The sequence below is a fragment of the Hemiscyllium ocellatum genome, chromosome 3, assembly GCF_020745735.1.
Source record: "Hemiscyllium ocellatum isolate sHemOce1 chromosome 3, sHemOce1.pat.X.cur, whole genome shotgun sequence".
In the NCBI taxonomy this organism is placed as follows: Eukaryota; Metazoa; Chordata; class Chondrichthyes; order Orectolobiformes; family Hemiscylliidae; genus Hemiscyllium; species Hemiscyllium ocellatum.
The window spans coordinates 20426758-20448649 of NC_083403.1; the positions used below are offsets into that span (position 1 = coordinate 20426758).

The 21892-nt window shown below is 38.5% G+C and overlaps 1 long non-coding RNA gene across 10 annotated transcripts in view; it reads right to left on the reverse strand.

Moving 5' to 3' along the window:
- LOC132830941 (uncharacterized) overlaps positions 1-21892 on the reverse strand; it is a 558005-nt gene that overhangs the window by 244102 nt on the left and 292011 nt on the right. For all 10 annotated transcript variants that reach the window (XR_009646452.1, XR_009646457.1, XR_009646455.1 and 7 more), the window contains one exon: positions 13017-13145. This is a non-coding gene — a long non-coding RNA (uncharacterized LOC132830941). The remainder of the gene's footprint in view (positions 1-13016; positions 13146-21892) is intronic.

The following is a 21892-nucleotide window of genomic DNA, read 5'->3' on the forward strand; positions in this document are numbered from 1 at the left end:
CACCTGCAAGTTCCCCTCCAAGTCACTCACCATCTGACTTGGAAAAAAATCACTGTTCCTCCACTGTCACTGGGTCAAAATCCTGGAACTTCCTCCTGAACGATATTGTGCATCTACCTCCAGCACATGGACGGCAGTGGTCCAAACAGGGAGCTCACCATCACCTTACCAAAGGCAACTAGAGACAGGCAAGAAATACTACTCCAGCTCATGGCACTGATGTCCCATAAATGAATAAAGTCACAGGGGTCTAGAGCACAGATAAAGCTCTCCAGCCCATCTAATCTTTGCCAGTCCTAAAAAAAAAAGCCACCGAACTGTTCTCATCCCATTCCTGCTACTTGCCCCATAGTCTTCTATACCAAACAACTCAACAGCTTCATTTGAATTTGTACGGAGGAATACTTTTTTTTAAATTCAGGGAATTAAAATTCTCTAACCTCCACAGGCAATAAGTTCGTTTTGGAAGAAGAAATCTCACTGAACTTGATGAGCAGGCAGCCATACCTGTCCTGTCCCAAAACCATTCCTGATGAAGGGCTTATGCTCGAAACGTCGAATTCCCTATTCCTGAGATGCTGCCTGGCCTGCTGTGCTTTGACCAGCAACACATTTTCAGCTGTCCCAAAATCAACAAATATGGTCAGCTGGAGATCAGACAGAGAGACAAATGGCATTTTATATTAGTCGGTGTATTTTGCAAGAGACATTATACACAAAAGTATTCCTCCATCGCGAGTCTTGTTAATCCTCTTAAATCTAAAAAAAATTCAGAAGATTTGGTTTGGATTAGTAAACTGCCCTGCCTTAAATTGCTGCAAGAGTTACAAAGGGTCACTGGACTCTAATGTTAACTCAGTTTCTACCTCCACAGACACTGCCTGACTGAGTTTCTCCAACAACTTCTCTTTCTGTCTCAAATTTCCAGCATCCACAGTTCATTGTTTAATATCAGTGCAACACTACTGCTTGCTTGCAGTTCCAATCTAGCTTGATAGCATGCAGTGAGCATTCAAAGCATGGAACTTAAAAAGTGATTACGAACTATCCGAAGTTCTGAAGAGGAGTAGCATTTAACTTGAAACATTAACTCTGTGTCTCTTACCACTGACGCTGCTTAATTTCTTCGGTGTTTGCAACAAGCAAAGTTAACAGAAAGGACAATCAGAATGGGCACAGTGGTTGCTGAGAAAAGCAGCTTAGGGCTACCATTTATATAAGTATTAGAACATAGAAGATAGAACAGTACAGCATTGGAACAGCCCCTTTGGTCCATTATGTCTATGCCAACCATGAGGCCGTTCTAAACTAATCGCATCTGCCTGCACATAATCTGTATCCCTCTATTCTCCGCCTGTTCATGTGTTAAACGTGTCTTAAACGTTGCTATATCTGCCTGTACCACCTTCCCTGGTAGTATGTTTCAGGAACCTCCTATTTTTATGCAAAAAAAACCTTAAACCTTTTCCCTTTCACCTTAAACCTACACCCACTAGTATTTCAAATTTCCACCTTACCTATGCCTCTCAATTTTGCATAGCCTCTGATCCTACATGAAAACAATCCAATTTTGAATAACTTCACCTTATAGCTACTACACTCCAATCTAAGCAACAGCCTCTTTTGCATCATTTTCAAAGCCTCTACGTCATTTCTATAGCATGGTCACCAAAACTGTGCACAGTACTGTACCCATGGCCCAACCTAAGTCTTACACAGTGGCAACACGACTTGCCCACTTTTACATTCAATGCTCCAACCAATGAAGGCAAGCTGTTTACCATCTTACCTACTTGTGTTTCCACTTTTAGGGAGCTATGGACTTGGACCCAGTTTATCAATACTCTAAGAGTGTGACCAGTTGTAGCATTTTCCTCTTGTATTTAACACCCCAAAATGCATCACTTCACACTGACCAGATCTACCAATTCTCTGCCTAATTTTCCAGCTGATCTACATCCTGCTGTATCGTTTGACAACCTTCCTCACTATCCACCACTTCTCACATCACGTGCAAACTTACAAATCAGACCACCATCAGTTTCACCCAAATCGTATATATAAATTACTAACAATAGAAGTCCCAACACTGATCCTTGTGGAACACCATTGGTCACAGCTTTCGATCACAATATCATCTCTCCAGCATCACCCTTTGCCTCCTATTTGCAAGCCAATATTGAAGTAGTTTGCCAGCTTCCCTTGGATCCTTTGGGCTCTTACCTTTTGGACCATCCTTCCACGTGAGACCTCATCAAAGCTTTACTGAAGTCCATGTAAACCACGTCAATGACACTGCCCTCATCAATATATTTAGTCACCTTTTCAAAAAGCCCAATTAAATTAATCAGACAGAATCTTCCTCGAGCATATCAGTGCTATCTATCCCTGATTAATCTCCACCTTTCCAGTTGTTGATTTATCCTCTCCTTCAGAAGTTTCATGTTCTCTCTGGATGACCCCTCCAAGATGTCCTCTGTCAGTACAGATGTGACATTCTCCTTAATCAATAATGAACTCCCCTAACCATTTTATATCCCTCTTTATCTCACCTGAAATATCTAAACACTGGAATACTGAGCTGTCAATCCTGGCCTTTTCACAATCAAGTTTCTGTAATGGGTATCACATCATAGTCCCAATCAGATCGAGAATGTAAGCATTAAATGTTAGTTCATCTCAGCCATACTAAGCAGGGAGGAGAACTATAAGGGCTCAATTCAACAGTTCTGGAAGTAGACAGTAGATTAGATTCCGTACAGTGTGGAAACAGGCCCTTCGGCCCAACAACTCCACACCAACCCTCCGAAGAGAAACCCATCCCCCTATAATTACCTCTGACTAATACACCTAACATAACTGGCAATTTAGCATGGCCAATTCACCTGACCTGCACATCATTTGACTGTGGGATGAAACCGGAGCACCCGGAGAAAACTCACGCAGACACGGGGAGAATGTGCAAACTCCACACAGACAGTTGCCTGAGGTGGGAACTGAACCTGGTCTCTGGCGCTGTGAGGCAACAGTGCTAACCACTGTGCCGCATTACATGTTTTAATGTTATCACTGCTTTCAATGTTGACAAGTTCAGATTTCCTCTCATCTGGATGCCTTGCTGGAGCAACTATTAACACAGCAGTTCTAAAGGAGGGTCGGTGCACTTGAAACATTAACTCTGCTTTCTATCAAACCTCTTGAGTTTCACCAACAATTTCTGTTTTTGTTTCAGAACTCCAGCATCAGCAGTTATTAATTTTAGTTTAGTGACATAACAGGTTGTGACACAAAATAAGATTCCTGTAACATTTTATAATACGCAAAGCAAAAATGTTTGCTCTACAAAGTAATAATCAGTAAACATTTTACATACGGCAGTGGTTGCCACTATTCTAAGTAATGTCTGCAGCTGGCACCTAGTTGCGATAGCAGCTTGTTTTGATAGATTTACTGCCGGCAATCTTTCTTGTAATTCTTATTTACTGGGCTTACTCATATTAAGTTGGTGAAGCATTAACCACTAACGAGTATTCAACAGAGGAGGCTTCTTGAGGAACAAGAGGTGGCTTGTTACCTAATAACGAGATTGTAGGTTGCATTAAGACTGAGTATCTGCATTAACACTAGGTAAAAGGCATTGTTACCTCCTAGCGAGATTATACTGCATGACTGTAGATATGATTAACTGAAAATCAATTAGCTCCTCCCAGCAATAGGCATCTATACATCAATGTGTGGAGCAATTCCAAAGTTTGGCACTTAACCCTTTCAGGCCATCTACCTTATGCAACATCTGCATGCAAGTCAAAATACACCCCATGCAAAAATAACAATAGAGAAAAAGAAGTGTAAGTGAGGAGATAACATCATCATACAGTCCAGAAGATCAACACTGCAACAATAATAAGCAGAAGCACAGTTCCGTAACAGTGAAACATCTGAGGCTAAAACAACCACCATGTTGCATTTACATCGTATTTATCACAATTTCAAAGAGCCCCATAATATTCTATAATCACTGAAGTACATTTGAAGTGCAGTCATTTTTGTAACATAGGAACTGTAGCATCCAATTTTCATGTAATTATCTTATCCAAACTACAACACAATAATGACCAGATAATCTGTTCCAGATGTCACTGAAGGAATATAGGGGTCAGAGGAAAACAGGTTGTGACACAAAATAAGATTCCTGTAACTTTGGGATCTTTTATACCCACTCGAGGGTAAAAGGTATCTCAGTTTAACATCTCTTCTGAAAGATAGCACCTCAGCACTGCTTGACAGTTTCAGTCTCAAGAGTGAATCATTAACTGACAAGGTTTTGATTTAGCAGCAGGGGTGCTACCAACTGATAGAAGAATGGTATTAAAAGTGATGAAAACCAAATGGTTCGGAGAAATCTTTAATGAGAACTAAGCAGAGACAAACTAAAAGAGGCCTTTCGAACGGAGTACATTCAAACTCAGATTAAAAATATGGCACTTGCATTGGGCAAGATGAAATCCAACAAGAAATTAAAATATTTTGATGATAAAGATATGCTTGACCATTCAATATGATCAGGGCTGATCTGATTATGGCTTGAATTCAATGTTCCTTCCCACCTCCCATATCTCTTGACTCCCTTGTGATTAAAAATCTATCTCAATTAATCCTGAATGACCCGGTCTCCACTGCCTGACAGGGGAAGAAAATTCCAAGCGGCAATGACTCTCACAGGAGAAATTCCCTCGTCACCATCCTAATTGGAAAGCCTTTTATGTTTAAACTGGTGGGGAATTATTGACTCAGCACTACCCTGCCAAGTCCCGTCAACATCTTGAACGCTGCAATGACAGAGATGGCCAATATTAAGTATCAATCTTTTACTTGTCGGGCTGTAACCAGAGTGAATCTATAATACAAAATAGGATATTCCAGACTTCCATCTGTTTCACGAAGAGAAGGACAAATTACCACAAAGGAATGTAATGTAATTCAAAGGGGAGAAACTTGATGGAATTGACATAAATGGAAAAAAATGGTAATGGAGTAAGCATTGGCATTAATATCCTTGGCCAACAGTCTTCCCCCAAGTAAGACAACAAAAAAAATTAGCTGCTCATTCATTTCACTTACTGTCTGAATCTGGCTCCATACAAATTAGCTACACACTTGCCCACATAACAGTGACTGCTCCCCTGATTATTTAGATGGGAAGAGCTTTGGGATACCTCAAAGCCCTCACCGTACATTACATCAAACAGAAAGCACAAAGCGTGCTGCAGAAAGTCACACTTGAAGGACTTTAAGCAAACTGACTGGGTATCTTTCTGCTGTCAACGAGGACATTTATGATGGAGCGGACAAGTTCCTGATCTCTGGGTAGGAATTGGTATGCAGAGAACAGGCAAGGGAGAAAATTAACTCCTACACATTCAAAAAGAAAGAATTGCATTTAGATAGCGCTTTTCATGATTGCCATCATTTTAAAGTGCTTTACAGCTAACAAAGTTCACGTTGAAGCACATTCACTTGTAGAAAACACAGCAGTTCATTTGTGCTCAGCAAGATCCCACAGACTGCAATGTGACAGTGATCAGATAATGTCATGATCTGGAGGTGCTGGTTTTGGACTGGGGTGTACAAAGTTAAAAATCACACAACACCAGGTTATAGTCCAACAGGTTCAGTGCTTCCAATTAAACCTGTTGGACTATAATCAGATAATGTGCTTTTTCTTTACACTCATTGAAGGATAAATAATGGCCAGGTCACCTGCAATAACTGCTTTGTTCTTGATAGAAACAGTACCATGAGATCCTTTACCATCTCTCAAACAGACAGATAAAGACTCCCAACATTGTCAATCTTTAGTTTTGAGCTTAAGTCCAGTAGTGGGATTTTAACCAGAACCCTGTATTTAGTAGATCAATGCCCACATGTTGATTTAGGAAGCAAGAGACTTTCAGAGATTTACAAACTTTACATTTCCCTGCCCAGAACCCGACTGGGGAAGGACACAGCCTATATTTTGATAAACCGTCACCAAATCACCTGTGTCACTTGCTAAACTAACAATTGGCAGCCGTACTCAGAGGCCATGCAGCAACAACAAAGATAGGGCTCAGGCGGAAGAGAGGGAGGGAACTAAATCAAAATGGAGTTGGAAGGGAACATACACAAAATAGTTCCTGTGGTGGCCACCTCTCTCTAAATGCCCTGAGAATACTGGGGAACACCATGTGCTCCTGAGCAGAAGAGAAGCAGACTTTTCAGGTGAAGAGTTATAATCCCCTCCACAACCCGCTGCCTTGACTTGTTAATGACTTCTTTCACCAGATCCAGGAGCAGGTCCATGAAGAGCTTCTCCAACTTTCCTGTCCCTGAATCCTGCAGATGCTCTAAATCAGTATTCACGCATACAATGACATCAAAAGGTGAAGGAAAGGTAGGGAGAGAGGGAGGAGATCCAACGAAAATGGAGTGACAACAAAAAGCAAAGAATAATACAGCACAAGAACAGGCCCTTCGGCCCTCCAAGCCTGCACCGACACATTTTGCCCTTCCATACTAAAACTGTCTTCTCTTACAGGATCTGTATCCCTCTATTCCTTTTCTCTTCATGTATTTATCCAGGTGCTTATTGAATGCTGCTATTGTGTCTGCTTCCACCACCTCCTGTAGCAATGCATTCCACTCACTCATCACTGTGCAAAAAATCTGTCTCACACATCTCTTTTAAACTTGCCCCCTCACACTTTGTCCCTAGTAACTGACCCCTCCATCCTGGAAAAAAAGCCTGTTCTTTCTACACTATCCATACTATTCATAAACTTATAAACTTCCGTCAGGTCAACCCTCAACCTCCTATCCAACCTTTTTTGATAGTTTAAATCCTCCATACCAGGCAATAACCTGGCAAACCTTTTCAGTACCCTCTTCAAAACATTCATATCCTTCTGGTAGTGTGGTGACCAGAACTGCACACAATATTCCAAATGTGGCCTAACTAACGTTCTACAAAAATGCAGCATAACTTGTCAAATTTGGACTCAGTTCCCCTTCCCCATCTAATTTCTCGACCACCGACATGAGGTTCATAGGCCTGTAACTTCCTGGATTACCCCGTTACTCTTCTTAAACAATGGAACAACACTGGCTATTCTCTAGTCCTCTGGGACCTCACCTGTGCCCAAGGAGGATATAAAGATGTCCGTCAATGTTCCTGCAATTTCTTCTCTTGCCTCCCTCAGTATTTTGGGATAGATCCCATCAGGACTTACCTTAATACTTTTTAAGAAACACAACACCTCTTCCTTTCTAATAGCAACTTGGCTTAGAAATTTGACAGTCCCTTCCCTGAGATCATCCTCCAACAATTCTTTCTCTTTGTGTCAAAGTATTCATTTAGGACCTCACCTACATCATCTGCTCCACACAGATTCCCTGATTTGTAATCGAGTGGGTCAACCCTTTTCCTGGCTACCCTCTTGCTTTTCATATATGCATATGTATAAAAAGTCTTGGGATTCTCCTTAATTCTGTTTGCTCATGATTTTTCATGACCCTTTTTAGCCCTTCTAATTCCTTGTTAAGGTCTTTCCTACTTTCCTTATATACTTCACGGGCTTTGTCCGTTCCATTCCCCATAACTTTCTTTTTTCTTTTGACCAAGATCATAACATCTTTGGCCATCCAAGGTTCATGTAACTTGCCAAATCTATTTTTCATTCTCATAGTAATGCGCCGTTCCTGAACGCTCATCAACTGCCGTTTGAAATACTCCCACCTGTCCCATGTGGATTTACCCTCAAACAGCGCCTCCAATCAACACTCTCCAGTTCCTGCCCAATATTGTTGTAGTTCACTTTCACCCAATTTAACACCTTCACCCGAGGACTGCTATTGTCCCTATCCATGACTGTCTTAAAGCTGTGAAATACTCCATTACCGGTAATGCAACTCCCCCACCCCTTTTTCCATCCTCTTCTATCACACCTGAAACATCTAAATCCTAAGACATATGGCAGCCAGTCCTGTCCCTCTTTCAGCTGAGTCTCCATAACCTCAGTAATGTCACAGTTCCAAGTACTAACCAAAGCTCTAAGTTCATCTACCTTCCTATTATACTTCTCACATTGAAATACTTGTATTTCAGACCATCTCCCCTGCTCTTGCCAGCAGCATTTCCCTGTCTGTTGACCTTCATTTCTATCTCTCCCTCAATTTCTCCCTGTATTGCCCTACCTCTCTGGTTTTGATTCCCCTGCCACACTAGTTTAAACCCTCCCCAACCACTCTGCCAAGTACCCATCCAGTTTGTACAGGTTCCATCCCCACGGAACTGGTCCTCATGCCCCACAAAACTGAAACCCTCCTCCTCACACCAGGTTTTCAGCCACATATTCCTGCTATATACCTCCTGTTGTTTCTACTCTGATGCACTCATGACACTGCTAGTGATCCTGAGATAACTACCTTTGAGGTCCAACATTTCAACTTTCTTCCCAGTCCTCTATATTCTGCTTTGAGGACTTCATCACTTTTATTCCCACCTAATGTTGTTCGTGCCAACACGTACCACAACCACTGGCTGTTCGCCCTCCCTATCCAGAAAGTCCTGCTACCACTCAGGCATCCAGGACCCTTGCAACAGGGAAACAATGCGTCATACGGATTCTCATTTGTGGCCTCAGAAATGCCTATCTATTCTGCCTACAATTAAATCCCCTGAAACTATAGTATTTCTATGCCTATTTCTCCATCTCTCTGCAGCAGAGTCAACCATGGTGCCATGAATTTGGCTGCTGATGTTACCCCAAGAGGCTATTTCCATTAACAGAATCTAAAACGGTATATCTGTTTTGCAGGAGAATAGCCACAGGAGATTCCTGCATTGCCTGCTTAGTCTTCCTGCTCTGCCAGGTCGTCACCCATTCTCTTCTTGCATGTGTAGCCTGAGTCTGAGGTGTGACCACCTCTCTGTACATGCTGTCCACAATATTCTCCGCCTTGGAGGTAAGTCTCTCTATCACCTGCAGGGCTCACCCCTCTCCACAGGCAACAACACCGCTCTTAGATATTTTCCAATCAATCTGTTCACTGCCTGGACACTGCCACAACAGCCCACCAAAGAATACAGCCCCTTTTTTAAGTTTTCCCACCAACTTGTTCGGAGATGTTCTTGTACACCTTTTGAGCAGGTGGGACTTGAACCCAGGTCTCCTGGCCTAGAGAACTGGCCATTACCACTGCACCACAAGAACTTGTTCTCTTTCAGAAGTTTTGTTTGGAAATTGGACATTGGATTTTAGAAAATTGTTAATCAAATTAACGTGCTGTTTTCAGAGAGTCCCGTTTTATGCACATTCAAAATATTTTTTAAAAAGCAACCTCTGAGACAGGTGGGACTTGAACTTAGACCTTCTGGCTCAAGAATAAAGGCACTAACCATTGCACCACAATACTCCCTGTAATTTTATTTTTATATACAGAAGTGCTACCTCATAAAACTAACCAGATTTTCCCACCACCAAACCTCCTGTGGTATTTTTCAACTAATAATCACCATCAGTAGATCACCCATGTTTCCAATTAATTAACTTACATGCAATGCAATAACATCAAAAGGTTAGGGAGAGGTAGTTTCAGGATCTGTAAAAACACAGATACTTTCTAATCAGAGACATTATTGCACACAGATATATTATTACAAATTACCATTATCGGGAGCAGATAGAACTTGAACCCAGGTCTCACGGTCATGGATAGAGACACTACTGCCATGCCACAAGTCCAATGAGCATCAGATGCTTTCAATCAACTCCAGAGCTGTTCTGGATAACCCTTAAGGGGATCAGCACTTCTAATACCAACACTTTGTGACTCACTGAAAAGAGTACAATCGATATGGCTACAGTTGACATTCTATAGATATAATCTTGCAGCTGCATGTGTAACCCAATGAAGGGGGTCTATATCTAGATATTAATGATCACCAGAAGCAATTATTTCAATTATTACATTTTGGGTGAGGACTATTGGCTACAAACTTCTGGTCTTCTGACTTTAAATGTGGATCAGCTTGATGAGGTGAATACCAGCTCTCATTGTTAGCTGTAAGGGTTCTAAATGAATCAGTTTTCTGAGATTTCAGCACAGCAGCACAAAAATTGCTCCTTCATTACCACCGCCCCTTAATTTCAGTCGGAGACACACTGTGGCTGGGATGAAAATGAAAAGGAGCCCAGTGCCGCAGAGTAAAAGTAACTTCACTCCTCCACTTGTGCTGTTTAACCTGAGAATGCTCGATGTTGACATTTGTGTGCGCGACTGAAATGGAAACTGTTCTATTCTCCTTCACTAACAAACATTATCTTAAATGAACAAAAATTCTTCAAAATAAGTACTCAAGAGCTTTATTGTAAATGGTGTTCATGTGCCAGCTACCCCAATTTTGTTGCAAGCTGAGACAATCAAAGAATAAAATTTTGTATTTTAAAAATTCAAGGTAGTGTTTATAGTTTGCAATTCTAACTAGGGACTCCTGTGAAACCAGTATCAGTCTTGTGATAGCTAATCACTGCATTGTAAATCCCCTGGAGCACTCCATCTGAAAACTACTTTCAGATTTGTAATTACTATGTTCCCTTCACACATCAACACAGCCTAGAGGTGATGTACAACTCTCATTACAAATTTACCAAAGGAGGGCTATGCAATTTGATTAAGAAGTCGCATTTGGAGAACCATGAGATAAACAGAAATTGGCATTTTGAAGAAACATGTTGTGAGTTCCCAGAAAATTTCACTGCTGAAACCGGGGTACAAGCTTCCAGCTCAGCTGCATCGAAAAGTATACTCAGTGAAACTGGTTCAAGTGCTGTTCGTGTCATGTTGCTGAAGATGTCTGCTTCAATAACTGAAAATTCAGGCAATAGAAAGGTCTACACTTCAAATATAAACTTGTACAGCAAATAAAAAGTTTTATAAGTTTAACAATATTCAAGGACTCTGCCTCTGCCATTCTGAGAGAAGAAAATTCTCCTCATCTCAATTTCAAAATGGGAGATACCTTATTTTTAAGGTCTGTCCCCTAGTTCCAGTCTCCCAAAGAGAAACACCCTTTCAGCACCCACCCTGTCAAATACCCTCAGAAGTTTGTATTTCTCAATAAGATCACCTCTCATTCCTCGAAATGGATGCTGATCCAATCTTTCCTGAAATGGTAATCTGTTCATCTCTGCCCTAAGGTAGACTCCACACCTATTATTTCCAGTTTTACAATGCTCTGAGCAAACTCATCATTTTCACTTTCCTGTGACAGTTCTGCAAGTCAGACTGAACCCAAAAGGGTTCCCTCCTGTGTTTCCCACTTAATGCTGAGAACTTGCTGCATCCCAAGTGGAATAAATGTGACTTTACTTACTTTCTACTAAAACAATAAATCTTATCAATCAAAGAGAAGACAATTTCTCACTGTTTATCAAAAATTGCAAGAATTTGTTTCTCATTCAGTGTTGTTGAGATATTTATGACCTATTGCATGCATGCACACTGAAATATTTGACCTTTGCATTAAGATGCTGTGATCGCCAGCATTTGTCGTTTTCAGTACAGAAATGAATACATTTCTCAAGCAAATTCATCAAGTCAACACGTTTGAGATCTTCTGATTAACAGTTTACAGATACACACCTTGACTCCAACCAATATTTACTGCAACAACCAATCCTTTCAATAGCGCATAGTAGGTTCAGAAAGTGATTAGAAAGAAAAATGGAACATTGTCACTTACTGCAGGAGAATGGAATTTAAAAGTAGCACAGTTTTGCTACATTAATACAGGACATTGGTGAGACTACAGCTAAAGAACTGTGTACAGTACTGGGCTCTATTTATGAAAAAGTGTATAACTGCATTAGAACAGTTCTGAGAACCGATTCCTGGGATGAACAGTTTACCATTTAAGGAAGTGTTGGGTTTTTATCCATTTAAAACAATGAAAGGTGATCTTATTGAGACACACAAGATTCTGAGGGTACTTGACAGGGTGAGTGCTAAAAGAAGGCTTGCCCTTGGGGGAGAAAGAGAGGGAGGGTACAAAATTTAAAAATGAGGCGTCCCCCTCTTAAAATTGAAACGAGAAAAATATTCTTCCACAGAGAATGGCAGAGGCAGGGTTTTTGAATAGTTTTAAGGCAGATGTAATAAGTACTTGACTAACAAGGGAGTCACAGGGATAGAACATAAGCACGAAACTAGGGTTAGGGCCAAAATCAGATCAGCCATGATTGTACTGAATGGTGGAACAGGCTTGAGGGGCTGAATGGCCTGCTCCTAGATCATATGTTTCAATGCCAAGAATTGGCTGCCAGGCAAATGTTAGTTCTGCTCCATTTCCCCTTAATAAATAGCAGTGGACAGCAATTTATCCAATGATATCAACTGGCAACTGAAGAGACATCCTGACCTCAAGATACAGGCTATACATGAAATGAGTAAAAACAAATAGTTTCTATCACACCAGTAACTTTCTCATTTTCTTTCAATTTCAATTTAGGTCACATACTATTTTGAATAAAGTACGATTAAGTATAATTTTGAAAAAAAATTGTGTGTGCCTTGCTGATTTAATCACTTTGGTTGGAAACAGACAGTTGGATGAGGAAGCTCTGAGCTGTCATTCGTAATTGGTTGATGTGATGAGTAACCAAGGTGAAACCTTAATATGCTCGAGTCAATTAGACAGATGCTATTTGCATAAATAGTGCTCATGGAGTCTAATGATCACAGCTGGGTCCACATTTTGTTGGTCACCGAGGCCAAATTGTTGCAAAAGACAGAAGCTCTGTGAAATGGTTATTTCCTCAGGGACAAAGTACATAGATTTTTTTTCCCCCAAAACTTATTCTCACTATGCATTGTAACTCAGTTAATGATGTGCAATTGTTAAATGAGAAAAATGAGCTCAAAGTGACCTGTTGAATAATCAAGATGGTTGTGCAGAATAAAGAAAGGTCAGCACTTACATACACAGTGCAGACTTGTAGCTGGACTACTCTGGTTTCTGGATTAACAGTTCACCACTGTACAGAAGTACAGTACATCATGTTCGGTAAACAGTACGATTCTGCTTCCTGTTTCAGCTTTCAGTAATTCTGAAACATAAACAAAAGGCGAAAAAACTGACCAACAGATCATCTAAAAAAAGCCAGGGGCAATTATTTTAAGCAGTGACAAATATCATAATTCACAATGACACAAAAGGTTTGACACTCAGAAACTAAAGGTACCGTTTCAGCAAAACTGTATTTTTTTTGTTTAAAGAGGTTTTGGAATGACCTGTTGTGATCAGGATAAAGATTTACTTAACAACTATTGTTATGAATTTGAGAAGATCCAATCGTTTCTTTCACATTGTGCATTGTCATTCGATGAAATATCCCTTCCAATTAGGTACTTCACTACTGAGATGTTAAGTTTCATTTTTTTCATAAAAGTACAAGTTAAGTATGCTAACAGTTCAAACACATTACTGAATATGTCATTATGATGATCAATAAAATCTTTAAGTCGATTTTAATCTGGATCATCAAGAATTAACATTTATGCTGCTCTGAAATCTACTGAGCATTTACAAAGTGTATCGTAAATCAAGATAAGCTGAAGTGATAAATAATCATCCCATAAGCAAAATTCTGATCCAAAGTATTTTGTTGTTCCCTCACTATGTATAAATATATATTATGTATATGATAGCCTGCTGCTTGAGATATTAGTCTTTTTGCCTCATAAAGGAAGCAATACCATAAATTATCTTTTGGAAGCCCCTCCTACAGTATTTTACACTCATTAAATGAAGGAAAGACATTTTAGAAATGCACAGCTACAGGTTTTTCAAATAAATTTGTATTTTTGTTTTCCACTCTAAACAAATTTAGGTTGACTTTGGTTTGTATGTCAAATTGACAAGGAAATAACAGAATCAGCTGACAAACCACGATCAAAGAAAACAACTTGCGTCAGAAATCATCTGTAGAACACAGCTTTTAAACCCTATACTTGTACAAATATGGTTTTTTTGAAAACTTTCAGGGCTAACCACTAAATAGTATATAAATATGTATATGTGTGTGCCTATGTGTATGTATGTATGTATGTATGTATGTGAGTACATGTGTGTGTGTGTGTGTGTAAGTATATATGTGTGTGTGTGTGTGTGTGTGTGTGTGTGTGTGTGTGTGTGTGTGTGTGTATATATATGTATGTATGTGTTTTGTACTCAAACAGCTATGCTGGTTTTGTAGCTAAAACTACCCACACACATCAGTGATATTTTCCACTTTTCTGCAATTCGTTTCAGTGTAGGAGCAGCAACTTACATGTGGTTTTCTCTGTCGGGAACGAAAATGACTGAGCTAAATCATACTAAATGCTAGCAGTGGAAAATAAAACCCAGAAAATGCCAGCAAGGGCACCACTTGACTTAAAATAAATCATTAGCCTAATATACAGATTAGAGCAAACCCATTTTGAGTTGTCTTTTGAAGAAGAATTATTTGCATGTTAAAAATAGCTCAAATCCATTTTAAAAATCATTGCAACCAAGTCAAAGTTTTTTTTTAGTCTATTACTTCAACTAAAACTAAATTATAAATCATAACCCTGAAATTATTTGGGATACAATTGGAACTGTGAAAAAGGAACGAGGTTATGTTTATTAATAATTTACTATGCAACAAGGGCACAAAAATCGAATTTATTATTGGACTGTTAGCCAAATAAATTAACGGCAATAATTTTTTTTTGCTTTAGAGGAGGAGGGTGACTTTTAGAGACAGTTAGTGAAGCAAGTTCAGCTCGTGAGATTTTCCTCACGATGTTTAGTGTAGGTTGTGAAACAAAACCATACCTATCAAAATTTCCCTGTGGCTGATTACAGAAAATAATCAGCAAAGCCATCAAGTTTCAGTTTGACTTATTTATATATTTATTTATAAAAAAACACAAGATTAGATAAAGTAGAACAAGATCATTCTTATGCCCCACATTTTAATTGCTGCAATGCAGCCTCTTGCATCCTAAAATGGCAAATGTCAACTTATCCCAAGGTGGGAGCTTACATGCACTCTGCAAATAATTTTAAAATTTGTTCCAATTAAGACTACAGTGTTGCTTTTAATACTGGAGTATTTAAATGACCATGGAGTTTATAAAACTGCAGAAAATGAATATTCAATTAAAATGCTCAAGGTTTGTACCTTCTTTTTGCATAACTCACTATCCAAACATCAAAATACACACAAAATCTTTTGGTAGTCTTCTATATTTTCACGAGTTATTTTATAAATGCTTTTGTACGCTTAATTTTGTTATCAGTTCTGTTTATCAGTAATTGTGGCAAAATCTTACGCATTGTAGAGAGCCATTTTTGTTCCTATTTGGATGGTTACAAAACAATTAGAATTATTACCACCTACAGTAACTGATTCTGTCTCGGAATGTCCATTGCCATTCCTTAAACAATTTTATAAATCTACTGTTTATAAGTATCCAATATTCCTTACAACACGAGTCTGTGATAGCACATTAGATATTGCTATTTATCAATGAAGAAAGCAGGTTGATCAGAGACAGTCTGATCTTTACAGAAGTTGCAGCAAAAATATTTCTGCATTTAAGAGAGTCTGTATGAACATTCTGCAAAAGGTGCAGCAACATTTACAGCACATACGCCCACAGTTACACAGATTATCATGCATGTCAAGTTTAGCTTGTGTATATTACATTTATCTCACTTAAATAGGTTCCTGCGCAGTTTGAAACAGCACACTCAAATTGTTACTGCAACGATTAACCCCAATCCTTCTTGGTTTTTTTGTTTTATATTATATTAAATACTAGCACAGTAGGTAAAGCTGCTAATGTCCCGAATTCAAATTGTGGTTAGAGATGTCAATACCTTACTACACATATAGAATGTTGAAACTGCTGAAAATATATTTCCACCTTTTTTTTCTCAGTTTAATGTAGCGAATGTGCCCACACAGCGCATGAATGAACCAGAGTTTAGAGACATGACACATTGTGAAACTACTGAGTATATGGCTTCTTTTCTTGATTATATTGCTGCACTCAAAATATCAAATATGCCTATTCCTCAAAAGCCCGATACCCTCAAATGTGAGCTACTGTGGACACGAGAAAAGGTTCCACATCTTCAAAAAGACAACCACACTGAAATCTGTTATTTCTTAAAACAGAACAGCACATCAATTAAAACAGAGACAGCCAGATCTACTTAAGTTGCTCATTATAAGCACACTCCACATGTAAACATTTTTTAAAAACTACTCATGATATAATTAAAATGTAATATTGATACCAAGCAGTCCAACCATGCAATTTGCATTTCAAGCAGATTTGAGTATTTTGTAAGAGGCGAGGAATTGTAAATGTGCAAAATAGGACAATATTAATTTGGCTGCTAGACTTGTTCTTCTGTTCACCCAGGTTGAAGGAAGTCACGTGAAACTTTCATTAAATCAAAAGAGAACTAACTTATTTGCCAAATGACAATAGTATGGACATAACAATGTAAAATTCAGTAAACTCATAAAAATACAGCCACTGTATCAACCGAACTTCCTAACACTTTGACAGCTCACTTTTTAACCATCAGCTGGCTGCTTGTAGAAAATAATTTCAAACATAAACCTACAACTTAGGTCTACATAAGAATATCCATCACATAAGTGTTTGAACCAAAGCATGATGCCAACTGGCAGTAGTCATGTTACGGTTATGTATTCGTCAGCATTCAGATCCAAAACAAAACAGGCAACATTGCAGTAGTTTGATATTTATGTACAGGAAACATTGTTGTAGTTAAATCTTTAAAACCTCAGTGAATTGGAAGAACTGTTACAAGAGGTGTATGATATTGGTATACTATTACAGAGGAAACCTTGAAAAAAGTGCATGTCTTGTATCAGGCTGTGGTCGATTAAGTTAATAGAGGGTGTGGACATGATCTTGTTTTTAACTAAAACAGCCATTCATCTGTGGGTATTTGTTTTCTGTATGTGCCTTACCTTCCATTACATGAGAAAAACAAGTAAAATATTTTACACATACACACTTCTATATATATATGTGTGTGTGTGTGTATGAGCACAAAGATGAACTGGAAACTTTACTGAAAAAATAAGTGTAATTTTCAGGCCTTTCATTGTTGATACCACAACAATTCAGCAAAATGTGCAAAAGCTATTTGACAATGTGCATTATTTTGATTAAAATATGTTAGGATCAATTTAATAATTACTTACAGCATATGTTTAAGATGTATCAGAATTGAGTTATTTTCTTTTGGTTTAAAAAAAGACCCACTAAATTGTGGTGATCAATGACTAAAGGTTCGGTTTTGTTACGACTGGCTCTTGCGTCTTTTTAACTGAAGTCCTGTCTGATTCAATCGCTTGTAGGTGGATAAAGTAAGACAGAAATATGTCAGCATTTAAACAAAAAGTGAAGCAGCTGCAAAAAAAAACAAAAAAAGAAAAGAGGCAAGGGGAAAAGAAAGATGAGGTGTGGAAAAAATGATCAAAAGGCGATGAGTTATCAAGGGCAATTGTTTTTGTAAGCCATTCCAACTTGGTTACATATTTAAGGCTTTAAGGAAAAGAAAACTTTTAAAAATAGTTCAAACATTGCACCCGATGTCTGGATCTTCATAAAACGAGATGAGCAGATCAGGTTAAAGATGTTTGTGCACTTTTACCAAGCGCACACGTAGATGATTTTATGAAACTTATAAGTCTCTACGCGATGCAGTTAATAATGATACGAAACAGTTTCGCAATGACAATAATTAGGTCATTGTTGTTGGGTGTTTTTCCAAATTGATTTCACGTTAAAATGCCATGGCATTTCCTTGTTTCAGTTTCTGGGATACCGTGGTATTGAAACAGATGTGGTTGCAAGGTTTTAAATTACAGATAGCCTCCAGGCTGCTATCAATAATTAAGCTTGCTCACATCTTGAGACTCAACAAAAGGAGCAATTTGTAGGTTTTTAATTACATTGCAAAAACAAAACCCTTCATTACCGCCTTCTCCCCTTCACTGAAGAATAGGAGTAATATCAGTAAGTTACTAAATACAGTGAAAAAGAAATCCAGCCTACTGTACTAGGGTTAGTAAATCATCTATCAGATATACTGACCAGTTTCACTCATTGCAAGGTGCCGATATTTTTTGTCAGAATATTCTGAGTTTTGGACTCTGCACAACCCTGCCTCTTGGTTTGCAAACTGAGTGGCATCAGTACAGGGAAAACACACTAACTTAATAATTTTATAAAAGTGCTGCACTTGGGAAGATTTCTTTATTTGTAGAGACTGTGAGAATAAAGGAAGTAGACTGAAGGACAAAATAATGTTTCCTTATCACTACTGTTCTCAGAATAAAATAAAATTCCTAACCACATAATTTATGCAGTATAAAAAAAACAAAAGAAAAACAGATATGGCTTTGGATATGAATCATAGTAAGTGATATCAAATAGTAGAAATTGTTTCACTGATGAAAGGTGTTGGAGGCTGCACTTCAACTGCCGTTAATTCAGTTGTCAGCTTTCAATAACTCTGACCTTTCAAAAGGAGACTTACGCTGGTCTCTCAGACTCCCATTAGTTAAGAGCCAAGTTAACATTGTCTTTCATCTATTTTAGTTACATAGTAACAATTTGAAATATATGCAAACTCAAAATGAAGAATTAGGATTCAAAGAGTGCTCCCCTGGTCGTCTCAAATCTTTTTAGTTTCCTTTGCAGTCAAGATTTAGCTAAATTAGACTTAGATTTCAGCTTAGGGACGCAGATGACTGAAGATTTTTTTTAAGGGGAGAGGTGGGATATTGATTCGGAATATTATACTAAATAAAAATGCAGCGAAAATAACCTTGTCATATTGCTGAAACAATTCTACAGTAAAATAAAGCCATTATTAAAATATTTGTAATGAGCACAGCTGATTTGTATTGTAAATAATATTCTGACAAGATATATTAGTAATCAGATTTATAAGTACAATTTAGGATGAAGAGGGATCTTAACTTGGAATCTCTGCTGTCTTTATTAGTCATGTTAGGATTCAAATGCATTCTCAACCACATTCTTGCCTATCTCTGATGCCCTTGCCTGACAGATTATTCCACACATTGCCACTCTGTCATGCACAGATTCCCTTCAAAATATTAACTGTATATCTACTATAGATTCATTAAAAATGTGTTCATCAATTCCACCATAGCATAGTTTCTGACAGGAGCACCTGCCACAATTCCTATAAAATCACTCTTGCCACTTCTCAGAGGTTGTAGCAGAATATTTTTTAAAAAAGCTTAAAAAATTAACTATGCACTGCAGTGACTAGCACACGAGTGACGTGCAGAAGAAAGTCAAGCTATTCCTGCAATTTGTTATCTACCACAAAATACAATATTCTGCAATATAAATGATTCTGTAAAGGTCATATGAAACAAGGTAAGTTCATATCGTAGCAAATGCTGTCAGCCACAATTGACGGCAAGCAAATGTTACAGTATTTTATTTTTGAGTTTTTGTGTGGTTATTTGTGACTCACAGCATGCTGTCTTATAACCTTTATTCATTTAGTAGCCACTTGTTTGCAACTTTCTTCAAAAACTAAAAATAAAATTCTATTCCCATTTATTTAATATCGGGCTGTTACAAAGTAATTTCAAATTCACAGGACGTAATTAATCTATCATCAAATGTGAAAAACAGGTCAGGAATGAAAACAAATGTACATACACCAGAATCATTGCCGTTAGTTATCAAACAATTAATCTAACCTCGACAGAAAAAGAAAAATATTTCCATCTTCAGAGCTGCAGAAATTAAAATGTACTTTATGTACATCGTGTTTCTGCACAGTAATTAATAGGTAGGAGGAGGAAAGCTGTTTGCTTATTGGAAGTTATCAATTCCATGCTGGGTTCAAGTGCAGCCAATTGTTATACATTTGTGTGACAAGCATATCTGGTCAAGTAGCTGTTACTCATGTGGAGACGGTTGGCATTGGCCAGGCTCTTGATAAAATTCAGCTTTGCTGAGCCTGACACTTTTCTTAGTCAGTGGCCCACAGATGGAGCCCAAGCTGATTGTTGTACTAGCTGCAGTCAGGACAATGAACTTGCCCCTTTTTGTTCATATTCATGTGTGAGATGTGGGCATTGCTGGCCGGCCAGCATTAATGGCCGAACCTAGTTGCCCTTGAGAAGATGGTAGTTGACTGCCTACTTGAACCGCTGCAGTCCACCTGCTGCAGTCTCAAGAGCCAACGCAGACAGCTATGAGATACCTTCTCACAGCTAGTTCATGGTGGCAGTCGTGGGAACCTGATAACACATTGCTCAAATTCTTCTACGCGGCTGGATAAAATCAGAAAAGAAGAAAGAAAGAAGATTGAGGCAACGTGTGATTAGAATTTGGTTAAAAATGAGAAAAGAAGCTATAACCTGTACTTATCTGAAGAAACTTAAATGTTTGCAGATATTCATCCCGATGACAAAGCAGAACAATCCAAATAAATGATTAAATGGTGTTTGACTTCAGACTTTATGAATTATTATGATACGGAATGGACTACTTGAAAGCATGGTGGAAGCAGATTCGGTAATAACTCTCTAAAGGGAACTGGCTAATACTGAAAAAGATCCCGGGGAAGTACAGAGAGTGGGACTAATTGGACAATACAGGCGGGATCTGTTAAATGGTCTCCTGTGGTGTACAATTCTATCATTCGAGGCAAATGTTTCTACCTCTCATCAAATGAGACAAATGCATTCAGAAATTGCTATGGGTTTATTTAAGACAAAATGCTCTATCAACTTGATGCTTTGCAAAATCTTGATACAGTCTAACAGAGAGATGAAGTATGCACATAAATTTCAGCTAGGAGTGATGGTTCGGTGAAAACAATTTCTACAGTCCAAAAGCTTTCAGTCAACAAATTGTGATCAATATACTAAAAGAACGTGCAATAGATTCATTCCGGGGGTGGGGTAGTGGGTAAGGGGAAAGTCAGGGCAAGCTGCCTTTGCGTTTTTGCACTTATTCAGATAGATACTTAGCTCCATCTGGCTGACAAACACAACAGGCAAACCCAAATGACACATCGTATCACAAATTGCTGATTTCTGAAAACAGAACTGCAACAATAATACAAATCGTTTACACACTATCGGTGCAGACATCAGCGGACCAAATTGAAGTAAATATGGTATACACTCTACATTTGTTTTTATGAATTACAAAGTTTTTTTTATTCCATTCTGGGGTCTTGATCTTAACGTGGTCAGTAATTTTAATGTTAAAACTCACTCACAAATATATTGAAGTGGCAACCCAAGCAACCCTTCCAAGGAACAGCCACTTAGCCAGCTACGGCAACAACAACTGCATTTCAGTTTGATATATGTCCAGGTACTCATGACATCAAGGGATATGTGCAGCAAAGCATTGAGGTAGACCATCAGTCATGATCTTGAATGGCAGAGCAGGCTTGAAGGGCATCTTGATCCTGTATTGTACTTCTAACACAGGTAAATGTCCCAAATTACTTAACTGAGTGTAATCAGATGAAAACTGACACAGGGCCACAAAAGGACACATTAGAACAAACAGAAAAAACACTGGAGAACTTCAGCAGGTCTGGCAGCATTTGTAAAGATTGAAACATAAACTCTGCTCCTCTCTCCACAGATGCTGAATTTTGTGTTTGTTTCAGATTTCTCATGTCTGCAGTATTTTGCTATTATTTGGGGTACATTTTAGGACAGGTGACTAAACTTTTTTTTATTTCAAAAATATACTTTAT